General features: G+C 50.5%; 1 long non-coding RNA gene across 9 annotated transcripts in view; it reads right to left on the bottom strand.

Moving 5' to 3' along the window:
- LOC118171003 overlaps positions 1 to 25,965 on the bottom strand; it is a 49,494-nt gene extending 23,529 nt beyond the window's left edge. The window contains exons 1-8 of one of the 9 annotated variants that reach the window (XR_004752991.1): positions 25,907 to 25,958; positions 9,750 to 9,793; positions 8,009 to 8,146; positions 6,131 to 6,298; positions 4,706 to 4,818; positions 3,325 to 3,927; positions 2,871 to 2,996; positions 1,074 to 1,521 (exon numbers count right to left, since the gene is read on the bottom strand). This is a non-coding gene — a long non-coding RNA (uncharacterized LOC118171003). Of the gene's footprint in view, positions 1 to 22; positions 1,522 to 2,870; positions 2,997 to 3,324; positions 3,928 to 4,705; positions 4,819 to 6,130; positions 6,299 to 8,008; positions 8,147 to 9,749; positions 9,794 to 25,906 lie in introns of those variants that run through there. The other 8 variants (XR_004752987.1, XR_004752990.1, XR_004752995.1 and 5 more) reach the window with 8 other exon arrangements.
- Between the last annotated feature and the right edge of the window lie 1,968 nt (positions 25,966 to 27,933).

Below are 27,933 nucleotides of genomic sequence, written 5' to 3'. Positions count from 1 at the left end.
ACACCTGTGAGAAGGGGAAAGGTGTAATTGATCTTGCCTCAATGCCAGCCTACAAGGAGATTTATCTGCAGCAGCTCGTTCCGGCCCTCTGTTCTGCGATACGAACAAAACTTCCAAAATGCTTTCTTCATGCATTTTTAATTGCATTTTAATTTTTATCCTCATGTAGCTGGAGACACGTAAAAGAAGCAGCCATGTCTCATAAATCAGGAATTACATGTTTCCCATTTCTCCAATGTAATAAAAAGAAGTAAAAGTTCCAAATCAGAACAGATATATGTTAAGCTATACAGTCACATCAATAAATATGTATGGGTGTCGCGTCCCCTTCTGCTTTGCCAAAAATAGTACCGAATTATGCCAACCAATGAGAAACTATGTTTCATTAGGAAATGAACTTTAAAATACAAGATTAAAATGTGCTTTTTAAATCAAGATTTCCTGCTTGTTGATTTAAATCATGATTAAAATGGGTGATTTAAATCAACCATCCTGAACAAAACATGCATCTTTCTTAAGTCTTCAGGGTGGAGAAGACAGTGGTATCCTAAGGATCAGCCAGATAATTCTAGTTTCTACTACGCTGCTCTTTCTCCAGCTAAGCAGTCCTATTGCGTTCATCTTTTCTGAACTAAAAGCAATTTCCCTACCCAAGCCTGACACCCCGAGTCCCTTCCATTAACCTTCCCCAGACCTTGTGCCTGTACACTTCTCCTGCCCAAGGAGCAACATCAAGGAATTTCAAGCTGACACCGAATCAGTCTCAAACAAACTTCCCTGCTACAATTATAATCAGATCCTCCCTGGATGCAAATAACAGCCCCCACCCTTCCGTGCGTGGGCTCCAATCGCGGCTCGTGAATAATTACGGCAGGATTTCAAGAGCCGCCCTCAATAACAAGTGCACTGTGGAATCAACATGCCTTCTCGCGGGGCTCAAAGGGTACAGGCAAAGTGGGAACTGCCCTCCAGCGAGGCAGAGAACAGAGGGCCCCAGAGACTTCACTACAAACAGCTCTTGAGCTTTTCATCCCCAAGTTAGACCTGTGACACCTGTGAGAGATGCAGTGTACCTTTGCCAGACCCCAGCCGCCTCCAGTGTGACCTCAAACATTTCAGCCAGGGATGGCTGAGCCTCTCACCCCAGCCTTGTCTCGTTTTTCTCTTCCCAGCGTACATCCCCTTTGTTGCTCAGCGGACGTGGTAGCCAGACATCGTTAGGAACAGAGCGGAGTTGGTCTAAGTGAAGTTTGCAGGCTGAGGTAGCTCTGAAAACCCCACTGGGAGCTATAACCAGGCCTCACACGTTTGGGTGGCACGATGCCAAAGCTGACCTCCAGTCCCAGGAACTGACACAGCCATGTAGTTTGATGCGTGGCTTTGGGGTGAGAACAGAGAGGAAAAAAAAGGTCATGGCCAAACACAGCAAGAGAGCACCGCTGGACATCAGGCTCCTCAGCCCCACTGAAGAGCACCAGGGTCCCACAGCAGGCAGTGGCTCCACTCATCCACAGAAGGGACCTGAGACAGAAGGAAAAACCCAAAGGGTACGTAGCCAGGACACCTCAAAGCTTTCTCTTTCCCTTCCTCCAAACACCAACCTATGGTTCAGAAGATTGCCTAAATGGCTGTTAACTATAAGCTATTTTTAAATATATATATATATACATATTCCAAACTGATTTAACAGATGGGCAGAGAGCTAGCAAGGAGGGTGAACTTCAGTTACTGCAAATCCAGAATGACTGCAGTCACTCCAGGCAGATACAGCCACCTGAGCGACCTACATGGGCCACGTGGAATGCCCCAGTGCCAGAACCTACCTCGGCATATTAGACTGGGACAGAGATACCCTGAACCAAACTTTCCAGCAATAATGTGCAAAATGAAGTCAACTTGGTCAGCCCAAGAAAATAGCTCTGGGAATCATAAAGATCTCAGCCCCAATTAGTCCGTCCAGGAAGGAAACGCCTCAGAGTCATTTTAACAGTCTTGACGGCAGTCATTTTAGTGGAATGGGAGCAGGAGTGGAAAAAAGGCATCAGCAAGGACAGAAGGGAGAGACACAAACAGTAAAAGAGATTGGAGGAAAAAAAAAAAAAAAAAAAAAAAGCAAAGATGAGCACAAAGAAATCACCAGAGCTCTGAAAGGGAGCGGACAGCCCAGAAACAACTCGAATTTTTCTCAGTGTATACCGAGATTTCATCAGAAACAATACAATTCCACCAAGTAACACTTCAGTAGGAACCCAGCAAAAATGAGAATTCAGATTTTTTTCTCCTCCCCATAAAATTGTAATTTTCTCTCTTTTGGCTTTTAAGAGTCAAAAAATCAAAGAACTGTGAAGATTTTGAATGCTATTTTCTCCTTTCTTTCTTCTTATCCCTGCCATTAAATGAAACAGAATGAATGGCACCTAGGCAGGATTCACCTTCATTTTCCTTCCTACCTATTCTAACTTGCCAAGACTTTTTTTTTTTTTAAACAATATAAAGAGTCTGTAAAAGGAAAGGCTAACTTGTGTTGAAAATTATGTTTCTAAAAGTCAACAAAGCTTTGAATACAAGCACAGAATGGAAACAAAAGGCAGCAAAAACATTACTAAAAATAACTTTTAAGCTTCCCATTAAGTCCTTTTCCTTTTCTGTACAATGAAGCCCCTAGCATTTTCCTTTAAATTGGCTGCTGTGTTGTCTGTTGTTTTTACTGAGTTAATATTTCCCTCCGTGTGAAGTTGGGCGTCACAACAGGGAGCTGAGCAAGTCAGGCTTGGGATTTCCACCTCTGTATCAAAAACCAAAATATGTTCTTGATCTCTTGGGCAGAACAGAAGAGAGTCCAGAGAGAGCGTTAAAAACAAATTCAGCACCTTCCATGGAACGAGAGGCTCTCTTCTCTCTCTGTCTGTCATCCCAACCAATTCTCCTTTCCGCCCGAGAAGCAGGCCAGCACCTGAGCATATTTTGCAGATCCTCCTGTGATTTGCAAACTCGCCCTGTGATGAGAGAAATAGGCAGCACACTAGTCGGCGTCTCCTGCTCTCAGCGAGCAAACTGACTGCCTGGCCCTGGTTTCTGTCATTAGAGACAGGAGTCGTTAAGAATTCATGCCCACTGCCAACGCTGCATTTTTGGAGAGGTCTTGCACTCAGGCAGAACTAATGAGCAGGCAAAGCAAGAGAACGACAGCTAAAGCAGAAAACACGCACACAAATATATCCAAATTGAGAATGCAGACTTATCCGAAGGTCTTCTCCCCTCCAAGGTACTTCAGCAGCATCGCATAATGAAATGTTTACCCAGGGGAAAGGATGATTGTCATACCTGTTATATGGATGGGGAGGCTGAGGTAGGAAGAGTGTGACTTTATCCAGACACACTGGAGGGCTGTGTTCAAACTGGGACTGCATTTGAAAGGACTGGTCCTGACATATTCATTCAGCTGAGGAGATCACCAGGTGAAGACAGCACCATCACCTAGATGGGTCTGATGGCTGCGAATTCTCAGCTGTAAAAATAGGCCAGATAATGCCTGTCTGTCGAGGATTTACCCGCCTGTACTTGCAAAATACTTCGCAGTCATTGGACAAAGGATTTTTATCAAAATGCAGCCAGAGGCTGGACAAGATAATAGCTTTCCCATCTTCCAGCTACTGCAAAAAATCCTGCCGGTTTCTGCGAGCAGAAGGCAGTGCTTCTTCCTGTAGTTCCGCATGCAAGAGCCATCCCGCGGAGCATGTGCTTACCGCTAATAAGAGCCCTAAGTGCAGTGGGCGAGCAGAGAACTTAATCACATATAGGAACAGGGCATGCAGAGAAAGGACTCTCAGAGGGCCGGGCTCCCTCCGTGCCTGCAGAGCAGTTTGCATAACGAAGGATGCTCTCCATGTATACATGCCTGCGTACCGCTTCCCTGAATTGTGGCTGCTGGGAGAATCGTAACGAAAGCATTTCTCACTCGCATCTGTTTACATTGTAAGCCATAACGTTACAACAGCATTTATTCCTCCTTCTCTTCCCTTTCTCTTCCCTGCCTGCTTTTTCCCCTAGCATCCCATTTTTTAGACCTATAACCCTGAAAATGATGCAAGTCTCCCATTGATTTCAATTGGCTTTTGTTTAAGGGCTTGATAGCCGAGAGAAAAATTGAATGATCATTCATTGAAAGAGACAGATTTGGCCCAGTTCCCCAGCTGGTGTAAATCAGCACAAGCCCACAGAGCTCAGAGGCTCCCTGCCCTCTGCTGATGGCTTAGCCCACTTGTGTGCACGCAAGGAATTTCAATGCTGCTGCCCTGCCTGTACCGCACACAGACCCGGCGTGAGGCTTTCAGCACTGCTCAGCAGCTCCAGCTCAGCACTGCACGGCCAGGGCACATCCTGCTCCCTCTTCCCACCCACAGCAGACACCTCCACGGTCAAGGCATCCTCACTCTGGCTTGGGAAGGGTGAAAGAGGACCTAGTTATGCATTTACTCTGCCTCCTTCTATCTCCTCTCGCACACCAGAGCCCACCCGGCACCCCGCGGGGAGGCTGCCTGTGCTGGGAGCATGGCAAAAGGCACTGGGAGGATTTATAGCAGCAGGGGCCTGAGGCAAGACAAGACAAATACCATGCATGACTCCATAAGCCATGCTGCTGCTGGAAATCCTCTGGAATTAGCTTCCCCTTGTGAGGCAGATATCCCTTCCTTCCATAGCTCACCTGCATGTCCAGCCTGAGCAGGATGCTCCTGAGAGACAGGGATGAAAGAGGATCAGGAGAGGATGCTGCACGCCACAGCACTGCCATCTCAGGGTTTGGGATCAGCCGGGGCTCTGAACAGGAATGAGGAGATGGGAGAGGGTCAAAGGTACCCAAACCTCTGCTGAAAGGTCTTTTTCCATGCATTTGCATTTGCCTGAATCAAGGCGTATTGCAGGAGACAGGCCCAGTCAAAGAGAACTATTTGCCTACAGCCTCCAGCACTGATCAGCTGAGCCCTCCTTCCCCCACCCCCCCAGAGGAGATTGCTTTGGTAGTCCAGGAAAGGAAGGGAAGAGCCAAAGCCACGAAACGATCAAGCTAACAAGAGGAAAATCTCCTCTGGCTGGCATGTCTCTTGCTCACCTTGATTAGCCGAGCAGGATATAGACATAAAATTACAATTGCTTCCTCCATTCCCCCTTGCCCCCCTTTGTGTGGGGAAGATGTTAAAAACGTCAGGCTTGATTTACCCTGACACTCTGACTGACTCACGATACCTATAAATCCTCCCCACCAAAGGCAATCTCCTCTTTACCTGCTGCACAGCTGCGGATGGCAGGGGGAGGAGGTGGGGAGACGGTCTCCCCCTCTCACCGTGTACATCAAGTCCAATAACTTCTTCTTTCACCTGCCTCAAAAGAGGAAACAGGAACCTTTTGTTCGGGTTGCTTATGCTGTTGTGTGAGTGTGTTTTAAACAAGGCCGAGTGATATCCCTTTCGCTTTGCGGCTGTCTGTGTTCATTTTTATTGATGCAAGAATCTGGGTATGTGCTGGAGCACACACGTTCAGCTCAATCTGACCACTGCCAACTGCATTACAGCTCAATTTCACCAGGGTGATTAGCTCCAAAAGGAGAAGGGGGAAAAAAACGACAGCCTATCCTTGTGCAAACTTCCAGGCACGAAAAGCAATAGCTAGGGTGCGTTTTGGATAGAATAGCAATAGAAAGCTCTATCCAGGAGGGAAGGAAAAGGGGTGGATGAAAGGAGAGAGGGAAAGATCTAATAGGAGAAGTGAATGCAGTGCAATCTGGGATACAGTTCTGGCACATCTCCAGAGGCCGCAGTAGTTCCTACAGGATGGAGGCTTTCTTTTAAAAATACTAATGGGCTGATTTGCAGAGCTGCCTGGCTCCCAGATCTCCCACAGAAACTACTCCTCAAACATCATTAACATGTGCACACTGCTGAGAAAGCCTTCCAAATATGACCCTGCAGCCGTGCTGCCTGCCTGCAGAAACCGACTCCAGCAGTACCTAAATGAGAAATGGAAAGGATCTGCCTTCCCCTGCCCAGCCACCGCGTGCCATCCTCCCGCTCAGGTGTTTGCTGTGTCCCATCGAGTCCCACAGGTGGGGTGCAATTCACAATTTGGCTCTTACCTGTTGAGCCCACTGCCAGGCTTCAGCCCCATGTGCTTGTGGTGTCCGCTGCCCCACCGAGCCCTGATGTTTCTGGTCAGGCCCATAATCGCAGGCCCTCCATCCCTGTGCTTCCTCAGCCACTACACAAGGCCACACACTGTGGGAGAAGACTGCGGCCATCTGGCCCTGAGGAGAGAAAGTGCTGTCAGTGAGACCTCAGCAGCTATATCCTCTAGGGCTCAGCCCGAGCCCCTGCTTCACAACAGAGGATGCTGTGGGCAGAAGAAACATGGCCACAGCCTTGCAGAGGGGAGGAGGGAGGAAGCAGATGAGTGATGGGCTATTTATGGCCCTCTTGTGGCAAACCCTTTGGTTATGCTCTGCGACCCCCTGGGATCTGCCTTCCACAACAGCCTAGTCCCACTTCACATCTATACTACCCTCTCGGACTCCACAGCAGCCCACAGTGATGAATTACATATGTAATTATGTACTTCAGGAAAATGTACTTCCCTTCATTTGCTTTAAACCTTCTGCTTAATGAGTTCACTGGGCAACCCTCTTGAATCACAAGACACGGCAAACAATCATCTCTGCCACCTCTTCTACTCCACTCCGGACCGCATGATGTCTTGATCATAGCCCTCTCCTACCTGCCTCTTTTCTAAGCTGACACATCTCAATCTGCTTAATCTCTCCTCATTCAGAAGCTCCCCCTTACTTTTGATCATAATCTCTTTTTTGACATTTCATATATCCTTCCAAAAAGGATGATGACAACCCCATCGGTGGCAGTCTCTCTCTCCTGGGGTGACGCTTACGTCTACTGCTGGTGTTGGCCACCACAGAACACAGGTGAGACCTCCAAAATACCTGCCAGCACTGGCAGAGAGCTGGCCATCACGCACAGCTATTTGCACAGCCCAGCACCCCCTTGCCACAACTGTTCCAGATACCGAGGGCTCAACAACATTTTTCATGTTGTACTTTTAGGAGGTTGCTGGAAGGATACTTTGTCAAATTACTGGAGGGACCAACAAGACATATTCCGGAGCTTCAGGCTGCTTGTATTTACTAGCAGAACCACTACAGAGTTTATATCTTATCTACAAAAACAAACACAGAAACCTCTCCGTCCCAAGGGGGAGAAAACACCATTTGCACAGTACAATACAACCCAACAATTCTCAGTGACACTGGCACACTGAGCTCCCTTGCAATCTCCTGGTTAAGAAAAGTTCCAAAAATGTGTGTTGTGCGATAAACAAAAGCAGCCCTGCTGGAACTCCTGTGATATGGAAGCCTGTTTCTCTGTAGTTATTTATAAACTCTTCTTTCCAATAGTCGGTACCTTCATAAACTAGAGCAGATCAATACAACTGAAAAGTCAGAGGCAGATCAGAGGGAATTACATGGCATCATGTATGCATCTTAGAAATTGAAAGAGAAGAGCTGATCAAAACGTGTAGGTCACTAAACCTTTTTTTTTCAAACAGGTATTTTCTTTGCTTCCAAATATTTTTTTTCTGTTTGACATGAAAGATGTCTTTTTTTTTTTTTCTTTATTCTCACCCCCAAACCAAGTAGTTTCTGATCTTTTTTTTTTTTTTTTTAACTGAAAAATGCCATATATTAGAAATCAAACATACCATGCTTTTGGCAGGGGGGGGAAGAGAAAAAGAAATCTGAGATGAGTTATTGTGTTTCAAGCCTTATTTTAGCTTTTTTTTTTTAAAAAAAAAAAAAGAAAAAAAAAGAAAAAAAAAAAACTCAAACCCAGCCATTGCTTGGCTTCTAAGCTGTTCAAGAAAGAAAAGAAAAAGCACTGTTTTCTCAGTGGAAGCACTGCAGCTTGTGGATAGCCACGTGGTTATTGTTCATGTGTGAAAAACTTACGGGCTCCAGGCTCCTGACACAGAACGGAGATCACCCCCAGCCATGGAACTGTGCGCACGGTTTGAGGATTTTTATTCTGCGAGGCCAGAAACCAAGTCGAACTCTCCAAGTTGCCTCTGAGCCACTTCCTCGGGCTGTCTGCAATCCAAATCAAATCACATCTGACTTCAAGCCAAGACCAGAAAACTTGATTATCTTTCTCCCCTATCCAATGGGAGATGGCAGGTTGAGGGGAAAGAGAAGGGAGGAGTGAAAAATTAACACAAGCACTTAAGATGTTATGAAACTGCAATATGCATCTCTAGCCTGCCCCCTGGCCCTGAAGCCCATACATTATTTAACAGAAAAGAAAGCATAAATGAGCCAGAACAATAGCTTGAGGGAGGGAGAGGAATATATATATATATATTTAATTCTTTAAACCATGCCCATTAGTTTTGTTTCTTATTTAGGATACTGCATTAATCATGCTAATATTTTACAGCCGGGCTGTACACTTTAGCCATTACTTTAATCAAACCCATCAGCGTACCCAAGAACACGCTACCAGGTGGGAATAGCTGCTACCGCTTGCTGTTAATTACTTTGCATTTTACAGCAATCAGCAGCAGGGGCTGAGATCATAATAAATTCATGACTTATGGGTCCATAAAATCATTACCGTAGGAAAATATGTTTTATCAGGCATTCGTCGGGCTGCTGCTCAGAGAGAGATTTCTTGAAGGAAATGACACCCATGAAATTAAACCAATCCTTGCAGTCAGCAGAAATGCTAATGTGGGCACAAACAGAGCCGAGGCTTGTGCAGAGCGGCGGGGTGTGGGAGCGGAGGGATAGGAAAGCGGAGGACTTCAGCGGGGAGAAGGGGAAGGGCTGGTGGGCAGCCAGCTGCCCAGGATAGGCGGGACACAGGGAGGACGGGGCACGGGAGGGATGGGGAAGCAGAGAGCACGACACTAGGATGCTAAGGGGTGACTTGGGGTAGGATGAGGTTTGGGAAAGCACAGATGTGGAGAGAGAAGCAACACCGGTGGCAGGAAGGAGGTCTGCAGGAGCAGGAATTGGGAAGGGGAGATGGCCATGGCATTTGCACCCTGCTGTGCCCCCGCTGTGGGCTAGTCCCTGCCTTGGCCTCTGGGGGCAAGAGGAGAAGGAAGGCAGGTCTCAGCAGGGAAAGGCAGAGCACCAACAGCCTTGCAGCCTAGACAGACGTTGCTCCATGGGGCGATGTAAGCACACAGACAAGGAGGGAAAAGTCCCTCTCACGCTTTTAGTGGGAGGGATCCTTCCAGCTAAAGATGCATTGATTAGTTGATGTGCAGAGGCTTAAAAAGCCCAGGCTACGTTCAGTTTCCTGCGGCAATCTTCCAGAAGGAAACACCACATTCATGACAAATCACAAAACCTCTTCACTTACATGATGCGCCTGTGATTTTGCACATAGGTAACGTCAGCTCAGCTGGAACCTCCTGTCCCCAAATAGGGACATCTGAAAGCAGCAGATTTAATTCAATCACCTGAAACCCCACGCAGATAACATGAGATGTTACAGATGTGATCGGTGTGGGACCCACTCAGTGCCAAACACTGCAGTGCCACCACAGTAAAATCAAGAATGACAGTGAAATCAAGCAGTGTCAAATTGACATAAAGCAGCAATAAAGAAGCTTCAAGATTTGAGAAGCATGAAAGGAGCCTAAATGAACTTGCTGAATAGTTTCTAAGTCTTTTTTGCACTCACATAAAATCCCACGGCACTTCTGGAGTCATTAGCCCTGCCAGTTCCTAAAAAAAATAAAAATAAAAAAAAATACACACAATAAGTTCGCTTTTAATTTTTTTTTTTTTTTTTTTTTTTTTCCAGTCAAAGACCAACTGAGCTTTCTTTGGCAAAAAGCCACTAGCTCTTCAAAGCTCTTGCATTTCTTGGCCTGTGAAAATGAAAAAGTGGAATGCAAGCTAGAAAATACTCCCGAAGTGTTAACTTGGCCAAGCCCTTGTTTTTTACTGTTTGTTTCAGTTTGAAAATACTAAGGAAGCTCAGTCATAGCTGGTTTGTTTGGTTTATTCGCCTCTTCCAATTACGCTGTGCAAACAGGGAACATTATTTAGTGTTATTTAAGCATGAAATTATAACAGATCATTTTAAATATCAACGTCCTAAAAATAAATCTTTGTATCACGGCACAGCAGGTCTAGATCTACTAGCTTGTTAACGTCCACCAGGGTGGGCAGATGGCAGGAAAGCCATGGTGAAGAGCTATCCACGTACAAGATTTGTTGCTTTCCTTCGCAGGGATGGTGAGAACCTGGCTGGCCTGGCTCCAGGGCCATGCTGCTGAGGAGGGTCCCTGAAGGGAGCAGACAGCACCCGCTTTCCTGGTGCCCTCCTGAGCATCATCCAGCACCAAGCCCAGAAGAACAGCACCAGCTGAGGGTCCCCTGCCACCTCCGTGGTGCCTGGATGTCACCTCTGGGGGAGGTGGTGTGTAAGAGGGTTTGTTATTCCCTCACCCCGGGGAGTCTTCCTGAAGGAAAAGCACCCCCTGCTGCTCCGAGCAGTAGCTATATCCCCGCTCCTTGGAGAATGGGGACCCCCACACTGTGATGGGGAAGTCAAGGCTTTGGCCACACCACATTATAGCTCCCTCTCCAGATATTGCACCTGGAATTCTTTCCTTTAAAAACTCGGTAAATGCCTGAAAATGGAGGAAAAGACGGGCCCATGCTGACTAAACGGAGAAGGGATGGGCCTATGCCTACAGCTGGGACGTGCTCCCAGGCCATTTAAACCCAGAGGTTTTCACAGCACAGGAAGAGCAGCCCCACAGCTGCATTTGGCTGGCACCGACCCTCAGCATCCAGCCACCCGGTGCCTCATCGGAGCCTCCTCGGTGCCGCGCTTGGTGCCTGAGAGCAAGCCCCAGGGCCCGGCCGGCAGCACTGCTTGCACCAAGGCCCTGCGCGGCCCCACCGGACCAAAGGCCCCCACAGGTCCAGCCCCTGACACAGTGAGCTCCCCGAAGGCTGCGGCAGAGCCGCCCAGCCCCTCACCCTCCTTCTGGTCTGCCGTAAACCACAACTCTTTGTGCAGAACAAACCGGGGGGAAGAGCAGGTTGCGGCAGAGCTCTGCTGTCCCCAGACATGCTGCTTTTCCTTTGCAAACTGTCTTTACCTTAAGAAACCTTAATCACTCTAATCCCAGGCAGTAACCTGCTCCAACCACAGCCCAGACATCTGCTTGCTACTCCGCATCCCTGGCCTGGCGTCAGTCCTGGCTGAGAGGGAGCAAGGAGAAACCAAGACCCGGAGCCAGATGCTCCGCCAGCCCCCAGAGCAAGCCAGGGCCTCGGCGTGAGGAGCTGCTTTTCTGGGGGTTCAGCACCTCACCTCTAGTTAATGCCCTCCCTGCCTCCCACAGTGACAGGAGTGATCCGCACCACGCCTGAAGATCTCTGTATTACTTCCCCCAAATTTCAGAAGGGCAAAAAAGCACAGTAAGGCATATAGAAAATGGTGGATTTTTTCCCCCCAGAAAATATCATGCTCCAGCCAAGTCCACCTCCACCCCAAGGGCCTAGGCCAGATAACCTGGGTGTCCCAGGCCCCTTGCCTTCTTTCCTCCTTGCAGCAGACTCCACGTGGGCTGCTACAACGGGGCCCATAAGTAACCTTATCTGACAGGTATTGCAGCCTGGAGATTTCCCCGCTACGGTCCTACCCGGCTATAAATATCTTTCTCTTCTTCAGGGAAAGAGCGTCTGACCCAAAGTGTATGAAGCTTCCTGACAGGCTGGGAAAGGAAGAGAAGAGGTTTAAATGTCAGCTAAAACAATCTTCATTTTCTTTTCTAAATTTGCAAAGCTCCCCGAGTCACTGGAGTGAGGCATTCGCCTGTTTGAAGTTCAGCTTGAAAATCCTTTTGCAAAATATTTGCTGAAATACAATAATGCTGGAATTGGAGGGGATTAAAACTGCTTCTGTCCTTGCCCCCATCCCCCCGAAGCCCCTCTTTAAGAGGGTTTTTGTAGAGGCAAGGACTTACATCTCCATGTCTCGAAGGCGCAATACAAAAGAGAGCGGGAGAGAAATAAAAACGTAAAGCTCCTAGCATTACTATTATTGAAATGCCTCATTTGACATTTTGACTGTTTCAATTAGCTAACAAGGAACGCTCCGCTTAATCCACCCTCAGATGCTGAAACTAAATCTTTCCCTGCCTCCCCAGCCCCAATCCCTCTCTGCAGCTCTTCCCAGCCTCCCTCACCCCAAAACGAATACGCGGGTGATGCTCCGGCCCCACCAGCTGCCCCAGGGAGCTGGCTGACATCTGGGAGCATCCTCCTCCCAGCCCCTTCGTGCCTTCAGACGCAGCACCAGGAATTCCAAGAAGCAAGCAAATGGGCACCCTGAAAACCCCAGAACAAACAGCTAGTGCCTTTTCTTACCACTTCAGGAAACACAGCACTAATGGGGCACTTTTAGACCATCAGAGAACTGGCCTCTCTCCCTCATTAGCATTAATCAACAAGGACTGCTTGCTGGTTTGAACTACAGCACGCTGAAAAATTACCTGCAATGATGTGGTAGCCACAAGAGAGGGCTAAACACAGTGAAAAGGTTCCCCACCTCCTGCACTTGGTCCTGGGTTAATTTAATCGGGTTTGTTTTATTTCTCCGGGATTTACCTGCCACTATGATTTTATGCCAAGGAAACTGAAGTGCTGGGAGCTCTCCTGCTGGCACACGGAACGGCCAGAGCTTTCTGCCACGAAGCATTTCACCACCTTTAAATGCACGCACGCACACACTCCATCCCATGGGTGAGCCATCGCGTGCTGCTGGTCGGAGGGGGGGAACGGGCATTACAGGGGAAACGCTGCTCACCCCATAAAGCCAGGGCCACCACCCTCAGCTGGGGGAGCTCTCAGGAGGATTGATTACCGTACGGGGAGCAGTTGGCTTGCCTGGGGCACAAAAGCAACTTACTAGATCTTCCACAGCTCGATTTCCACAGACAGCTCTCCAGGCACCACGAAGAGCATTTTCTCCCAAGTCTGCAGGTGGAGGAAGGCATGGGGATGGCATGATGAACACATGGCCATGCAGATGATGTTTGATGTTCACAGCACGATGACTCGCCCAAAGGACCGGGCTCCTGAAGGCGGGAGGCTCTTACAGACCTTGGTCAAGCAATACTATCCATCCTTCGCATCTGTTTGAGGAAGCCAGAAGGTTGAGAACATAAGGGAGATTTAAGTCGGAGGAACTTCCAGGGATTCTTCCGGCTCTAACTAGAGGGCCTTTCAGGTCCAAACTCAAACATCTGGAGACTGGCAGAGGGGAGGGAGCCACCTGTCAAGCCAAGTGTCAAGGACAACAGGAGGTAGAGGTAAAGTGTCAACAGCAAGTAAAGGGCCTTTTTTTTTTTTTTTTTTTTTTTTTTTTTTTTTTTTTTGGTTTAAGACCAAACCTCCCTTCCTGCCCATAAAGAAGGGCTTGCACAACTGATGGGACAGATCCTGCCCATTTTATACCAACCACAACCTCGATCTCTTTGTCCTGTCCTGATCAAAATCAATGCACTCCATGGGGGAGAGCAAAATCATACTCATTCAGAATAGCTTTTTCATAGAGTCATTAAGGTTGGAAAAGACCTCCAAGATGATCTCCTCCAACCACCCCCCTACCACCACCATCACCCACTAAACCATGTCCCTAAGCACCACGGCCAACCTCTCCTTCAACACCCCCAGGGACGGTGACTCCACCGCCTCCCTGGGCAACCCATTCCAACGCCTGACTGCTCTTTCTGAGAAGAAATTTCTCTAATTTCCAACCTGAACCTCCCCTGGCACAACTTGAGGCTGTTCCCTCTGGTCCTCCCACTGGTTACCTGTGAGAAGAGGCCGACCCCCAGCTCCCCACCCCTTCCTTTCAGGGAGCTGCAGAGAGCAATGAGGTCTCCCCTGAGCCTCCTCTTTCCCAGACCAAACACCCCCAGCTCCCTCAGCCACCCTCACGGGACTTGTGTTCCAGGCCCTTCACCAGCTTCGTAGCCCTTCTCTGGACACGCTCCAGGGCCTCCATGTCCTTCATATGGTGAGGATGTTTGAGTTTTTCCTTTGCTACTTCAATAATTCCCATGACTTCTGCTTGTCACGGGTACATTAGCAAGATTTAATTTCCTCTAAGCATGAGAAGAAAACAAAACCTATACAAGTGCTTCCAGAACCACCCTTCCCAGTGCAGCCTACCTTCCTCTAGCACGGAACCAGCTGGCTTTGTAAGGGCTGTGCCAGATGCCGCTGGCACTGCTGCTCTTCAGTACAAAGCTAACTTCCATCACAGGGATCTTTGCAACAGAACACTTCTGCCGTAGTTCAGGAAAACATTCGCATGCCAGGGAGCACTTAATCGAGAGCAAACGTGTGCCAGGAGAACAAACAACTAGCAGAGGGGCAGGAAGGCTTTGCGAGAAAGCGACCCCAATCCTCTCCTGAAATGTCCTGGCTACCTTTGAGCTCCCAGCCCCACAAAAGGCACACGGACTGTCATAACGAGAGCAAGAAGCCCCACATCCCTGCATCCAACCTCTGAGCAGTGCTGGAGTCCCATCACATAATCACTCCAGCTCAGCCTCACCTTAAAGAACAGGGACGTGCTTCCCAGCTCCGTGACCAGCACCTTTCTGCTCTGACGTGCAGGAGCCTTCAGCTTGCTGCCAGGTTCACTGGCAGCACGTAACCGGCTGTCTGTGTGCCAACAGCTGCTTCATCTAAGCACGTCTTCCCCCTGCCAACTGCTCCTGCCCCAACACACACGCAGCACATTACCTCTCAGCCTTGCTTTTGTGAAGCCAAACTCTAAGTGTCTGATCTTCGTGCCCCTGAATTTCTGTCTGGTCTCCTACATACCTGCTCCCTTTTGACTTCAGAAAAGGTGACCAGAGCATCTTCACTGCTCCTGATGGGGTCTCACCAAACCAGATAATGACGGTGCTAACACGTCCCCCAGCCTACCACAAATACCTCACTGGGTCTTCCTACAATTCCATCCGCTCCAGCTCATCATCCTGGTGCCTCGTACTCACCAGGGAAAACAAGTTAGCTAGGTTAAAGGTTGGACGGGATGATCTTAGAGGTCTTTTCCAACCTAAATGATTCCATGATTCTAAGTGACCAGAAAGCTACGGAGGTCCTAGGACAAATTTCCCTGAAAGGAAAAAAAAAAAAAAAAAAAAAAGATTTTAGAAAAACAAAATGATAAATCTATAGACTGGGACTGGAGACCCAGCCCACCCTCATGACAGCTTTGAGAGGCAGGAGATTTACTGTTTTCTAGCTCTGTTGGCCAGGCAAAAAGACAAAACACGTGCTGAGAGCTGGGCAGGATAACTAAACCCTATCTAGAGCAGAACCTTGGAGTAACCCTGACAATAAGAACCTAAGAACCTCAGCTTCCCATATCCCCCAGAAGGGATTATGCCTCTGGGACAGTTCTTCTCACTCCCTCAGCATGGTGACACTCATGCATCCTCATCTGTGTGCTCAGAAAGCCCAGGACACTGGGGACATGAACTTCCCTCAGCTCTTCCCCAGCATGGACACCACCAAGTTTCAGACAAGGTCGCCTCACTTCCCTTTGCTCCTCTGCATTCCCACCCCAGAGAGGCAGGAGGTGATCTGAAAAAGTCCTTAATGTTCAGGAAGGGCAGCCGAAGTCCCACCAGCTCAGCACAGTGCCCAGGAACTACCTTAACAGCAAACAGAGCTCTGCCTTCATGAAAAAAGCACCACTGTGCACGCAGAAGGGAGCTGGCAACAACACCTCCCTCCCAGGCAATTGCCCAGATGATGCACAGGCACAAAATACCTGGTGCATCCCATCGAGAGGCACCCCTATTAATCACACCCCTCTGCAGTTAAAGTTATTTAATTCAGAGGTGAGAGAAGCTGCTCAGCTGTTTATGTCCAAGGGTTAAACTTGCCCCAGCCGCACACTAAACACATTTTTTTACAATCTGGCAGTGATCCTTGCCTATTAAGCATCTCTGGCTTCAGAGAAGAGGTATTGATTTATTTCACTTTTATGGCTGGAGGTATTTATTCCTATTTGCTTTCTCGCTTCTTCACCCCACCTGGGGTGGGGTGGAGAGGGATGAGGAGGAGAAAAAAACTGCAGGACTGGTGGAGCCGAGAGCTGATGACTCGTGGTTTTCTGATGGAGGGCACGAGGGCTGGGACAAGGGAGGTGGGACCAGCTCCTGGGCCGTGTCAGGTTTTGTCACAGCTTTTATTTTCACGATAGAAAGGGGCAAATGTGTGGCTGGAAGAAAAGGAAATCACATCAAACTTCAGAGGGAAGGCTCCTATCGAAGCTGTGTCCCCAAAGGGTGCTTTGTGAGTTACAGCTTGATTGATCTGTACCAGCCAAGGACCTCAGCAAATTTCTCCTGTGGGAAGAACATCAACATTTTCCCCTATCTTAAGATGAACCTGGAAAGGAAGATAAAACCCTGCTGCCGCCAGGGACAAGCCTGGACTAATATCCCTGACCCTCAGCCCATTCCCCATTCCACCGGACACCCATTTCCAGGCAGGACTCACGGGCAGGGCCCCCAGCACAGTTTCTAACGCCGCATTTCAGCATCAGTCACCTGGCTTTGTTCTGCAGTGCCAGCACAAACACCCTTTTTGTGTTTGCACCACCTTCGCACACTCAAGCTCAGGGCCTGAGAAGACTCCGGCTGTCGGGTGTCTGCCTGGGGTGAGCCACACTTCTCTTGGCCTTTCTTTCTGCAGCATCTGTCCAGCTCTCAAGCATGGGCACAAACACAAAACAAGCTTCACCCTCTGTCTTGTACCAAATTCTTCTGCCTCCTAGTCTGGGGCTGGCTTCTCAGAAATGCCAAAAAAGTCAATAGAAGACACCAAACACGTCTATTTTCAGCAGCATCCAACGTCAGCGTGACCCCCTGAAGCTCTGGTGACACAGGAGCCTTTACCTCTTCACACAACCACCCTTGCAAGAAGGAAGGAACAAAGCATCCCCCTCCTGTGCCTGCACGGCCTGTTGTGCAGCAGGCGAGCTTGCAGACAGGATGCCTTCCACCCCTGCGTGCACACAACGCGTACACAGCACACAAGCCTGCAGTCTTCAGGCACCACCTTGGGATTTAGGGAAACAGCTGTGTCCAGGTTGCTGAAATCCCACAGCACTGGGTCTGGTGACAGAAAGCAAACAAGGACTGGGTTGAAACGCTCTGTGCTGGGAGGAGCGGGGGAGAGGAGCACGGGGGCAGGAGGGCAGGGGAACCCGCGGGGAGCGGGCTTGCACCAACAAGGAGAGCTGGGGAGGGTACGAGGGAGGTGGGAGGCGTGTTTTGGGAGCAATGGGGTAAGCAGGGTTGGGAGCTCTGGACCCTACAGAGAGGGTGAGGCAGTCTGAGGTAGCAGAGCACAGCCTCCCAGCCTCCAGCCAGCTCTGCCCACCTTCCCCTGCTGCCAACAGGGCATGGCCATGCGGGGCTAACGCCTCTCCTCCTGAGCAGAGATGAGAGGAGCACGTAATAGCATCACCCCAGCCAACAGAGCAAATGATGGGGGAAGCCAACACCCCCCCCAAGAAGGGGCAGAGGATTTCTGGGCAGAGTTGGGAGCCACCAGAGACCCCTTCTCCGCACCCCACTGGACCTGCATAAGCCGGGGTCTGCAGTCAGCCCCAAGGACCCTGTCAATCCCCCCCAGATGCCGCCTTGTACATCTTAGCCTAGCCTGGGGAAAGCAAAATTTCAGTCCCCACCCTGCTTGTTCGCAGTCCCTCTGCTTCAAAAGAGAAGCCCACAGTGATCCAGAGCCAGGCAGACAACATGCAAATACCGAAAGAAGGAAAGAAAGGAGCAGGCAGGCAGGCGAGCTGGTGGCAGATAGCACGGGAGCTGCCACTGAGCGCAGCCAGTTCATGCTTCATTAGCATCCCCTCACCAAGCTGCGAGCACAGCCTTTCAGTCTGGCTACACACAGACAGGCAGGGAGGGAAGGATGCACGTTTCCCATACAGAGCTGATCTCCCCCTTTCCAAAAGCCAGCCAGCCCCCACTGAGGCTTCCTTGGGCTGGAAGGTGCACAATTCTGCTCCGGCATCTCCCGCGCTAGTTAAATATACCTTCAGGCAAGCGTCAGGAGTGAGCCCAGTTTGAAACTTATTGTGTTGTCAAGATGACAAGTGCTCTGCCAGGCTGTTAGTCTCTGCTGCCCTTCCCGTGTCTGCTCCCCCTCCCCTTCTGCTCATTAGAAGCTCCCTTGATAAAGCAAGGCTGGCTTTTTTTTTTTCTTTTTTTTTTTAATCATTTAAATGTTTTCTTAACTTCAAAACATCAACAGCTGCGGGACTGAAGGAAGAGCAGCGATGACACTTTCCCTTCCACACAGACAGAGGCTCAGCCCACTGTAAGGCAGGAAGGCGGCTTGCTGGATGTGGAGCTACTGCAGAGAGCCCAGCGAAGGGGCAGGACAAGGCTGGGAGTCAGACACCCGAAGCCCAAAGCACAGGCTAGAGGAAAGACCGTACCCAAACCGCCAGCTCGTGCCGCGCTGGGAAGCAGAGCCACATCCAGGACCGCGAGGATGAGGCTGGAGCTGAGCAGGCTCTCAGGGATGGGACTGGCTGCAGTAAGCAGAGCACAGAGGCTGCCTGCAAAAACCTGTGAGGACCTGCAGAGCCTTTGCTGACTCCAGGTGCATAAAGAGGGTCTCAGGGTTGTCTCTGGTCTTGGCTCTCCATAGGACAGACCTGAGGGGACAATCAGCAGCGTGACACATGGCTTTCTCCTTCCTAGCCTGCTTCTCTGTCCCTGGGTCTCCACGTCCTTGGATTTCCACTCCTAGTTAAGGATGAAGCTAACCAGCTTCGGGAAGCACAAACCGATCTCTTTAAAAGAAGCCGGTGCGCTGACCCTTCCTACAGGCCTCCTACATTGCATCCTCCTGCCTGGGTTCCTCACAGCAATAAAATAATAATAAAAACCCCCACTACTCTTTTGCCCTATTAGATGTGTCAGAAAGCACACCAAGTAGCAGCCCAAGGCCCTGGCAGAGCTTGCTCTAAGTCTTGGCCAAACTACTGAATCAGAGCAGCTTGAGAGGAGAGATGAATTAAGCACTCTCCTCTTCGCCTGCAAACAAAGGCCTAGGGGTAAGCAATAGAGGCCCTCGAAAACAGAAGAGACCCAGAGGACTGTCAGATATGCCTCTTGCCACAATTTAGCCTTCCTGTCGAGCTGCACTCCAGACTTAAAGCTTTCATTTTTTACTTTTACCCTGGCTTCCCCCGGAAAAGAGGTTTATGGAGCCGTGCGATGTGCCTGCCCATCCATCTCCCCAGCACATGCTCCCTGGCAACTCTAAGACCAGCAAACGAGGGCAGAGGTATCACAACGAGGACAAGTGAGCAGCAGAGAGATCCTGCTGCTCAGAGCAACCTCTGCTGAGTGATGGAGGAGGATCCCCAGGGACCCGCTGGCTTCAGGGACTCCTGCAGTGTCTCCAGGCAGCAGCGAGTCCTGAAGTGCCGTGGGTGCCTCTCCTGCGTGGTCAGTCCTTCCCCGGGACGGGCTCCGCTGCCTTCTGTGGGTGCATGCAGCACCTGGCACGGCGGTCCCGAGCCTGAGCCTTCGTGGTGCCGCTGCCACATAAATAACTACGATTAGGTGCTCTAAATGAGCATCCCCATCTTCTAATAAACATCATAAAAATAGGAGAAATTAGACTTAATTCACTTTTATTGTCACAACTGACATGTTGCAAGATCTTAATTGGACTGAAAAGAGCTTCCAGTAAGGAGACGCTGTTTAACTAACTCATTAGCAGCCGCCTGGCAGAGACGGATGCTCCAGTTTTAAGAGGAGGTGAAAAGGAAAAACAGATCCCACCCCATCCCCACCTGCCCACGGCCTCAGACATAGCAGGTCTCCCAAGCAGGGGCTCGCACTGAAGAGCCTCTCTAATTCAGGCACACAGCAGCCAGCACAGCTTGAACCTATTCAGACACCTGCCCCGTGTCCCCCCACAACGTCCCCAAAACAGGGAGCTGTGGGCCAGAGCCACAAAACGGCTAGGCTAAACTGAAAATACCGACTCCTTGGCTACGCACTGCTCTCAGGATATCCAGAAGTCCCAGCGTAACAGGTACTCCCAAGGTCCTGAGAGGCAAGGCAAGGCGTGCAGCTCCTTATCTTCCCCTCACAAAGCAGAGGGACTGCTTTGCCTCACACATTAAATAAAATCACCCTAGGGGCCAAGGCAGATAAAACATCACCCCTGCCAGGCAAACTGTCTAGTAAATTCTGAAACCCAGGGGCTGGGATGGAAAAAACTGCGTGGTTCTCATTGACGCTGCAATATCAGCAGCACCCCGAGCACCTCCCGAGCCACGGACAGACAGACAGACAGAGCCTCGTGCTGTTTGCTCTCCCCAGCAGATCTGGAGCAGTGCCTGCCTGGTTTACTCCAGCTCTATCTGTCCCGATGGAGATAAATTTAGTTTTCTGCTCTCGCTGCCTGGGGAAGAGTAGGGAGGGGGAGCTGACATCTTTCAAATGAGACCTTAAAAATAAGCTGTCTGCATGTCTGGGCATTGAAGAATCCCGAGCAGAGTTTTGTCTGGCTAAGCCAGCTTGCTCCAGCACCCTAACCAGGTTATACCCTAACCAGCTCCCCACCCAGCAGCAGCCGCACTTGTGCAGCGTAGCGGTCCTTGTTCATTGCACGACTGTCATCGCCAGCACCTCTCGCCGTGCCAGGGATGCTCCTGGGGTGCCATCACGCTACGTGCCACATACGTAGCGACAGTTCCTGCTCTTCGTTTCCTAAGGTCTTGACAGAGATCTAGAGGATGAGAGGCCAGGGATATTGAGCAGACCATTTCCAAAGCCATACTCCAGGGAAGCACAGAGCCGGGAATAAAGCCCAGATCTCCTGCCTTCCCCAGCCGTGACCCACTCTAACCACACCACCAGCTTCCCTTCCAGTGAGACGCTTACCTTCCCTGGGGCTGAAAGCTCCTCTGTGAAAGCAAGTAAGCATTTGGTAAAGAAAATAACAGGATGAATAAAACCATGTGTTTGTACAAGAAAGCTTTTGCTCTGATCTTTAGTGCTGCAGTATGTTTTGACCTACTACTGCAAGACTCAGCTACATCTTCCCTCCCTCCAAATGTGACAGAAGGCAAAAAAGAAGCCGCGACTGTTGCTGCAGAGCCCTGTGCTGGGATTCCAGCTGACAAACAGCATCAGCAGAGCTGCCCACACACACAGATTAAAACCCACACCCTCCTCTCTCCCGTCACCTGCAGGAAGTGCATGCACACACATGGGGCCCGATTCCCTGCTCAGCCATGCGGCGAAATATCAGCAGCCTCCAACAGGTTTGTGCGCAAGGAGAAACACACCCACGAGATACATTTCCTAATGAGGGCTGACATTTACCAGCTACCAGAGATCCCAAATTGCCAGGAATAAAACTTCCAGGCAGAACCAGCTCTGCTTGGACAGGGCTGCTCCCTGGCAGTGCGGGTGGAGGTGGGCGCAGGCTCCAAGCAGCATTGGTGGCAGTGGCTCGGCGTGGATAAGGAGCCCAGGCTGGTTTTGCTTGTGGCATCTGCTCTCGTGCAGCATCCAAGGGAAGGATCAATGACTCTAAGTGGCCTTTGAACCTCCTCTCCAGGCACTTCGGCTACTGTGAAACCCTGTTGGCTTATCAGGTCTGTGTTGATACAGAGGTAAGAGGGACACTTCTCACCACCAGAGGCTCACGGAGCAATGAAGGCCTCCAAAAAGCACTAAAACTGCTGGGATCTCACCGAGAATAGGATTTTGACTCAGAGGTTTGTTCCAGAGAGCTTCAGTGCCAGCTCCTCTTCAGCACGGGCCAACCCCGAACCACACACGAACTAAGTGCATTTTGCATCAGACTCCAAAACCCTGCTGGACATGCCTCATCTGATTTACTATTGCTGCCAAGGAAGGTGGATTTATTCCCAAATTTAGCAGCTGCCAAATCAATGCGAGAGTGCTCACATGGGGATTTGCCACAAGCTTTTGTTAAGCCAGGGCAGGATTTTCACACTGAACAGCCCTTCCCTCGAGATGCATCAGGCCCACAGCTGGCAGTGCCCTCGCTCACTCCATCACAGCACGGGCTGCTCATCAGGTGCCCTGCTCCTGCCTAAATCCAGCAGTGATCCCTCTTGGAGCCAGTCACCCACCTTTCTTGGGTGACACAGTGACAGAAAACAAGCAGCTGACAAGGAAATGAGGTCAGGGCTCCAAATTGCTCTCCTAAACTTCCCCCCTGACTTGGCATGCGTGGCACATGGCAGTGGGTTTATTTTTCAGCAAACAAGTTTCCTTTCTTCCAATCAACTCAGAGGCAATAAGAGGTGGGTTTCAACGAGGCATAAATCTGCCAGCAGCATATCAAGGCTTCTGAATAGCAAGGGCACAGACAATTGTCCAGTGGAAAAGAAAAAAAAGGTCAGAGCAGTAACTCTTGCAGTATTTGTTCCACAAACAGAGAAGGTTTACACAGCTTTTCTGGGCAATTATTGGGTAGGAAATAAATCTCAACAGAAACTCATCTTCTTCTCCTGCTTTGCAGCTGAATCTCTTCGCCTCACGCCCCTAGCAATGTCCCCAAAATGCTTTGCAACAAGATGTCAGTTACACAACCCAAGGCTGTGCCCAAAGAGCCAGTGGAGAACTGTATTAAATTTAATAGCATTGCTCCAGGTAATCTACGACCAGTTATAATCAATTGTCCATGCCCACTGCAGCATGACTATAGCCGTCTTCAGTGCTGCAGGTGCAGGACTAGCTGAAAAAGCTCTGCGTGGGCTGGAGACAAGAGATAGCTTAGCACAGCCTTGAATACCTGGAGAGGCGGAGAGGAAGCCCAGCCCGCAGCTGCTGGGCTCGTTGCAGGCCAGGTTTCAAGGGCCCTCGGTGGACTGGAGAGCCCTGGCGCGAGCACGCCAGCCCCGCAGAGACTGTTATCCTCGCGGGGGGAAGCCAGTCTCTCCCCTTTGGTGTTAATTCAGCAAGGCAAGGAGAGGATCACAGCCTTTTTTACACAGAGGGAACAATGCAGAGGGAGGCAGGAAGGATTTCTCTTGCTGCGCAGCCAGGACAGGATGGGTGTTGCATTGCACCCTGCATCCCTCCCACGCCACCTGATCCCAGCATCATCCCCCTGCCCAGATCCACTCCTCTGCAGTGCTGGGGGAGCAGAGCACGAGCAGCCCAGGTGAGGAGCTGGGGCTGGCAGAGCCAGGCCAAGAAGATGTTTCCCAGGCCCTCCAACCACCACCACAAGCCCTAGAGCTGCTGCTTCACTCACCTGTATCTACACCCAGCCCCTGACACCGTGACTGTAAATATTCCAACACCTCAGCCTCAGGGAGGTAGCCCTTTTAGACCATATTGCAAACACTTGCACACAAGGGCAGGCTTGAGGCACAGAGGCATTAACAGCTGAAGTCCAGGCGGGAGACCATGACTGAAAGCCAGAGAAAAGGAGGACCCAGATCCCAGGTCAGCTGTTATCACAACGTCAGACTACAAGTCCAAGCAAGATCTAGCCTCTGTTTCTGGTCCACAAAACAGAGAGAGTCCTCCCAAGAGGAGGGTATAATTGGATTCATAAAACTTTGAGGAGCCGTAACATGGATGAACTGCTTGTCTGATCTTTGTTGAATACAGTGCTTCCTTTCCACCCTGCCCAGCTAGGGACTTCAGAGAGGGGCTGTATTTTCTTGCCAGCTCCTGGGAGGACAGTAGAGGGAAGGGTTACAGGATCCCAGTCTACACATGCTGCATTTCACAGCACTCAGAGGCAGGAAGACATCCCCAGCTCTCTGAATCTTCCTCTCCTCTTTTTGACTGTAAGTGGGTTGAGCCCATGAAAAAGTACAGCCGGGAAAAGCCCAGTGAGCTCAATACCCCTGGGAGCTGCAAGGACATCGGGGAGACGCTAGAAGCACATGGCAGCTGGCTCCTAGGGAAGCCTGTCACTCAGACCTGCTTTTGGAGGGCCCTGAAGAAGGATTTGTAGCACAGGCAAGACAGATTTTGCTTGATCTAATGCTGTCTGTGGGGCCAGTGAGGGACAGCAGGTTTCTGGTAGGCCTCCAAGCCTCCCTCCCTTGCCAGTGATGGCCAAAGAAAGTACCTGTTGCACTGGTACCCAGGAGAGATAATGATCACAGGCACAGCCTCCAAGCTGTGGTGTCCATCCAGCATCATAGCAGGAGCTCTGGGAAAGGCAGAAGGCATTTATCCCAGCATCCCATCACTCAGGCACCGAACAGAGCAGAGCTAGGTGCAGGGAAGAAGTAGCAAGTGACAGCTCTAAGTGTGAAGAAGTAATTACAGTCCTGTTTCCAGTGACATTTCCCTTCCCTAACCTCCCAGCTTTTCTCCTGCTGAACAGCAAGGCCCTGTTTCCACACGCGCTCCCTCCAGGCAGGCTAACTGCAGCGAACGGAGCTGCCCTCCGCAAGCATCCCTGCCTGCCCTCCTCGAGCACACGTGGGAAGCAAGCTGAACAGCAAGAACGCCAAGCACTTCGCCAGCAGCTCCCAGTCACAGCATGGCGTTCCCATCACTCCAAAAAACCTGGTACCTCCCAGACCGACAGCAGCTCTCGGAGCGATCGAGCCAGAGCCAGCTTTATCACGTGGAAGAAAGGAAAGCCAGAAAACTATTGTCCAGCCTGCTGAAACCACTGGTCCCCTGAGGTCACAAAATCCCAGCCACTTTCAGGAAGTGATAAGAGGCAGCAGGGTGTTAAGCTGTCCACTTCAGCTCCGAGTAAATCTCAGAGCTTCCCCAAAGCTAGGCACAGAGAAGAACGAACGGCACAGCTTGCCTGAAAAGCAGCTCCTGGCCTCCTGAACAGTAACATTGCCATCTAGAGGCCCTCTTGGCTTGCTTGCAGAAGGGCCTGGGAAAACTTGGGAGGCATTTCCACCCTCCTCAGGATCCTGCATGGAATAAGAGAGGTGTTAGCAGGGCCAGGGGGCATGAGGGTTAAAGGAGCAGCATGTGTCACGCGCCAAAAAATGTCAATTAACACCAGATAGGGAATTTCAGGGGGTACTGCAATACTCAGCTGTCTTATTTCCTTTGGAGAACTTGGACAAACGAAGGCTCAGCCAGAGCAGGGCTGCTCTCTGCACGGCTCCAAGGCTCAGAAGGAAGAGCAGGGTCCCAGGTCCCAGCCATGCAAGGGGGGAAAGCGGGTCAGAAAATTCTCAACCCCAGTGAGGAAGCCAGTCCTGCACCCAACCCTCCAGCTCTCCAAGCCAATGGTTGGAGGCAACATCTGGAACCAAATGGGTCTGGACGATCTGGAAACCCAATTAAATCCATCACTGATCAGTCCATGCAGAAAAAGCCAGCGAGCTGGAGGAAAGGACAGCTTTTGGAGATGCCAGCTGAGAGGCTCAGGCTTTCACAGCTGACCAGACAAAAAGCAACTGCAGCTATGGTCCTATGGAGAGCTGCAGGATAACAAACGCTGTGCAGTCCAGCAGGACAGGTGTGCTTTGCTAGCAGCTGCCAAGAAGCTTGAGCCAGGAGAATTCAGCCCCAAAACCCAATAATTTTGTGGAGCACAATGCAGGCCTAAGCCCTAGTCAGCCACCTCGCTAAGGTTGTGGAACCAGAGTAACCCCCAGAAGCAGTAAGGGGCCATGCCTAACTTGTCAACACGTCACAGACTGATGTCTCAGCTTCCTCGCACACAGCTTTTCAAACAGCAGAGCTCAGCCTAGTTATGTACACTGCAAAGGTTTCAGCCACATGCAGCCCTCCGCGCTCACACCCAGCTTCTTTGTACCTTCAGACAGGGGTTATCCGCCCACACTCATCCTTTTTGGGGGCTCTTTTTCACCAGAGATGAAGCCAGTGGCCCAGTAGCAGTTCTACACCCTGCCCCCATATCACCAGGACAAGGGGCTGGCAGCCCCCCCTTCCCTTTTACCCCTCGCCGGCCCCCCCCCCCCAGCAGTAGCCACTCAAGTGAGGGCCCAGCAACTGCTAAATCGCTCCTTGAGCAGCATCAGCTGCAGTTTGGACACTAATTGCTCGTTAGCAGGAGTCACCTCTCACACGGCCATCTGGGCTGCTCCCCGAGTACCACAGCCCCCTCCTGCCCAGTTCCTGCACTGGGGGGCACCGTGTGGTCCTGCCCAGGTGGCCTCAGCCTCAGAGCTGTGCTGTGACGCTTGGGAGCTCAGCACCCGTGCTGGTGGTGGGTGTTCTGAGCCATTTGCTGCCAGGTTCAGTCAGTAAATATCCAGCTTCAGGCAATTCTGCAGCCAAACTATGATTTTTGTGCTGCATGGGGCTCTCAAGGACAGCCTTAAGGATCTAGGCAATTTCTGTCAGACTTTTTGCAGAGCATGGCTCATCGAGCTGATACTCAGTCCTGATCGCCACAGTTACCAACCTCCCAGAAAGAAAATAAGAAACCAAAATAAGTAATTCCTCCCAGCAAGACCTCTCAACTCGCCATTTTAAAGAGCCCCAGCTCCTGGCTGCTGCTTCTTTGCCCTCTGTGGTGCAGCAGGGCATAGAAGCAGTGGCTGGGACCCCTCACGCATGGGCTGCAGGCACAGAGGGACAGGGAGCAGCTTCTCTTGCTAGCCAGGGCTCTCAGCAAGCTCACTCCCTGACCAACAGAGAGGGTCAGGCCTGACGGAAAGGAGCGTGATTCAGGCAGCAGACAAATGTCCCATTTGGGCTGCCCATGGTGTCCTCCCCTGGCACGTTCAGTGCTGCAGGGATCATGCTGAACATCCTGGGAATCCCAGCCCTTGTTGCAGGAAACCAGAGGGGCAGAGGAGGAGGCTGGAGGACAGCATGTAGCCTCCAAGCTGAAGAAACCTCTCAGCCCTACAGAGCAGGCTGCAAGCAAGATGCAGCCCTCCTCTGCAGGCTGGCATTTTAGCTTCTGCTTTCACTCTCCAAAGTCTCTAGCAAGGGCTGTGCCACCAAGCAGTCATTGAGATGCCCAGAAAATGGACTGCACAGCCTTCGCTGTTCCCCACGGTGGGCACACACCTTGCACCAACCTCTCTGTATGTGGCAGTGCACATCCTGGTGCAACCTGCACCTTTTCAAGCTCACCTGGGAAGCACCCCGCTCACACACGGTCTGCAACTTCAGGCACATCCTCAAATCCAGATCAGCTCTTAGTAGGGAAGCCTTTGTCAGCGAAGATTAATTTCTGCAGTTTGCAGCTTTCTACCTGAGCTACCTTGGAGCTTGAGCTGTCTGGGGAGGAAAAGAAAAGATAATAAAATCCTCTGAATGCGTTGATCAGAAAGAAAATCTGGTTGGGTGTCCCACAATAATGTCACATTTTTACTCTGGTGAATCTGCTAGGAAAGGAAAAAAAACACCTGAGTGGGGAAGGTGAGAGTCTATAAAAATAATAATAATAATAATAATAAAAAAAATGAGCAAGGATTTTATAAAGAAACTACTATTTGGTCTTAATTAGGGCTGGTCCAGACCAGGCAACCATTACTGTGCTTGTGCACGGAGCCACGGTTAGTGCTTGCTAATGGCTGAGTAAGAAGACACCCCGGGATGAAAGCCCCCGGCGCCTCTGAGGACTGACAGAGGGGAAGCTTCCTGGTAGCTTCTTCTTCCTCTCCTCTGCGGTGAGATTCGTGATGGATGCCCGAGTCCCAGCCCTCCTCTCCCACAACACATCATTCGATTTGCCGCAGACACGGGGCTGGAGGTCTCCGGCAGCGCTCGGTGTGCCAGGAGAGGTCACCGTCTCTTTGAATAACGTCCTCGTGGAGCGCCAAGAAGTGACATCAAGCTTTGCCCCTTGCCACCCCCTTGGCACAG

The sequence above is a fragment of the Oxyura jamaicensis genome, chromosome 8 (assembly GCF_011077185.1).
Source record: "Oxyura jamaicensis isolate SHBP4307 breed ruddy duck chromosome 8, BPBGC_Ojam_1.0, whole genome shotgun sequence".
NCBI lineage: Eukaryota > Metazoa > Chordata > Aves > Anseriformes > Anatidae > Oxyura > Oxyura jamaicensis.
The sequence above is the reverse complement of the archived record's forward strand: the minus strand, read 5'-3'. Positions and strand labels throughout refer to the sequence as shown.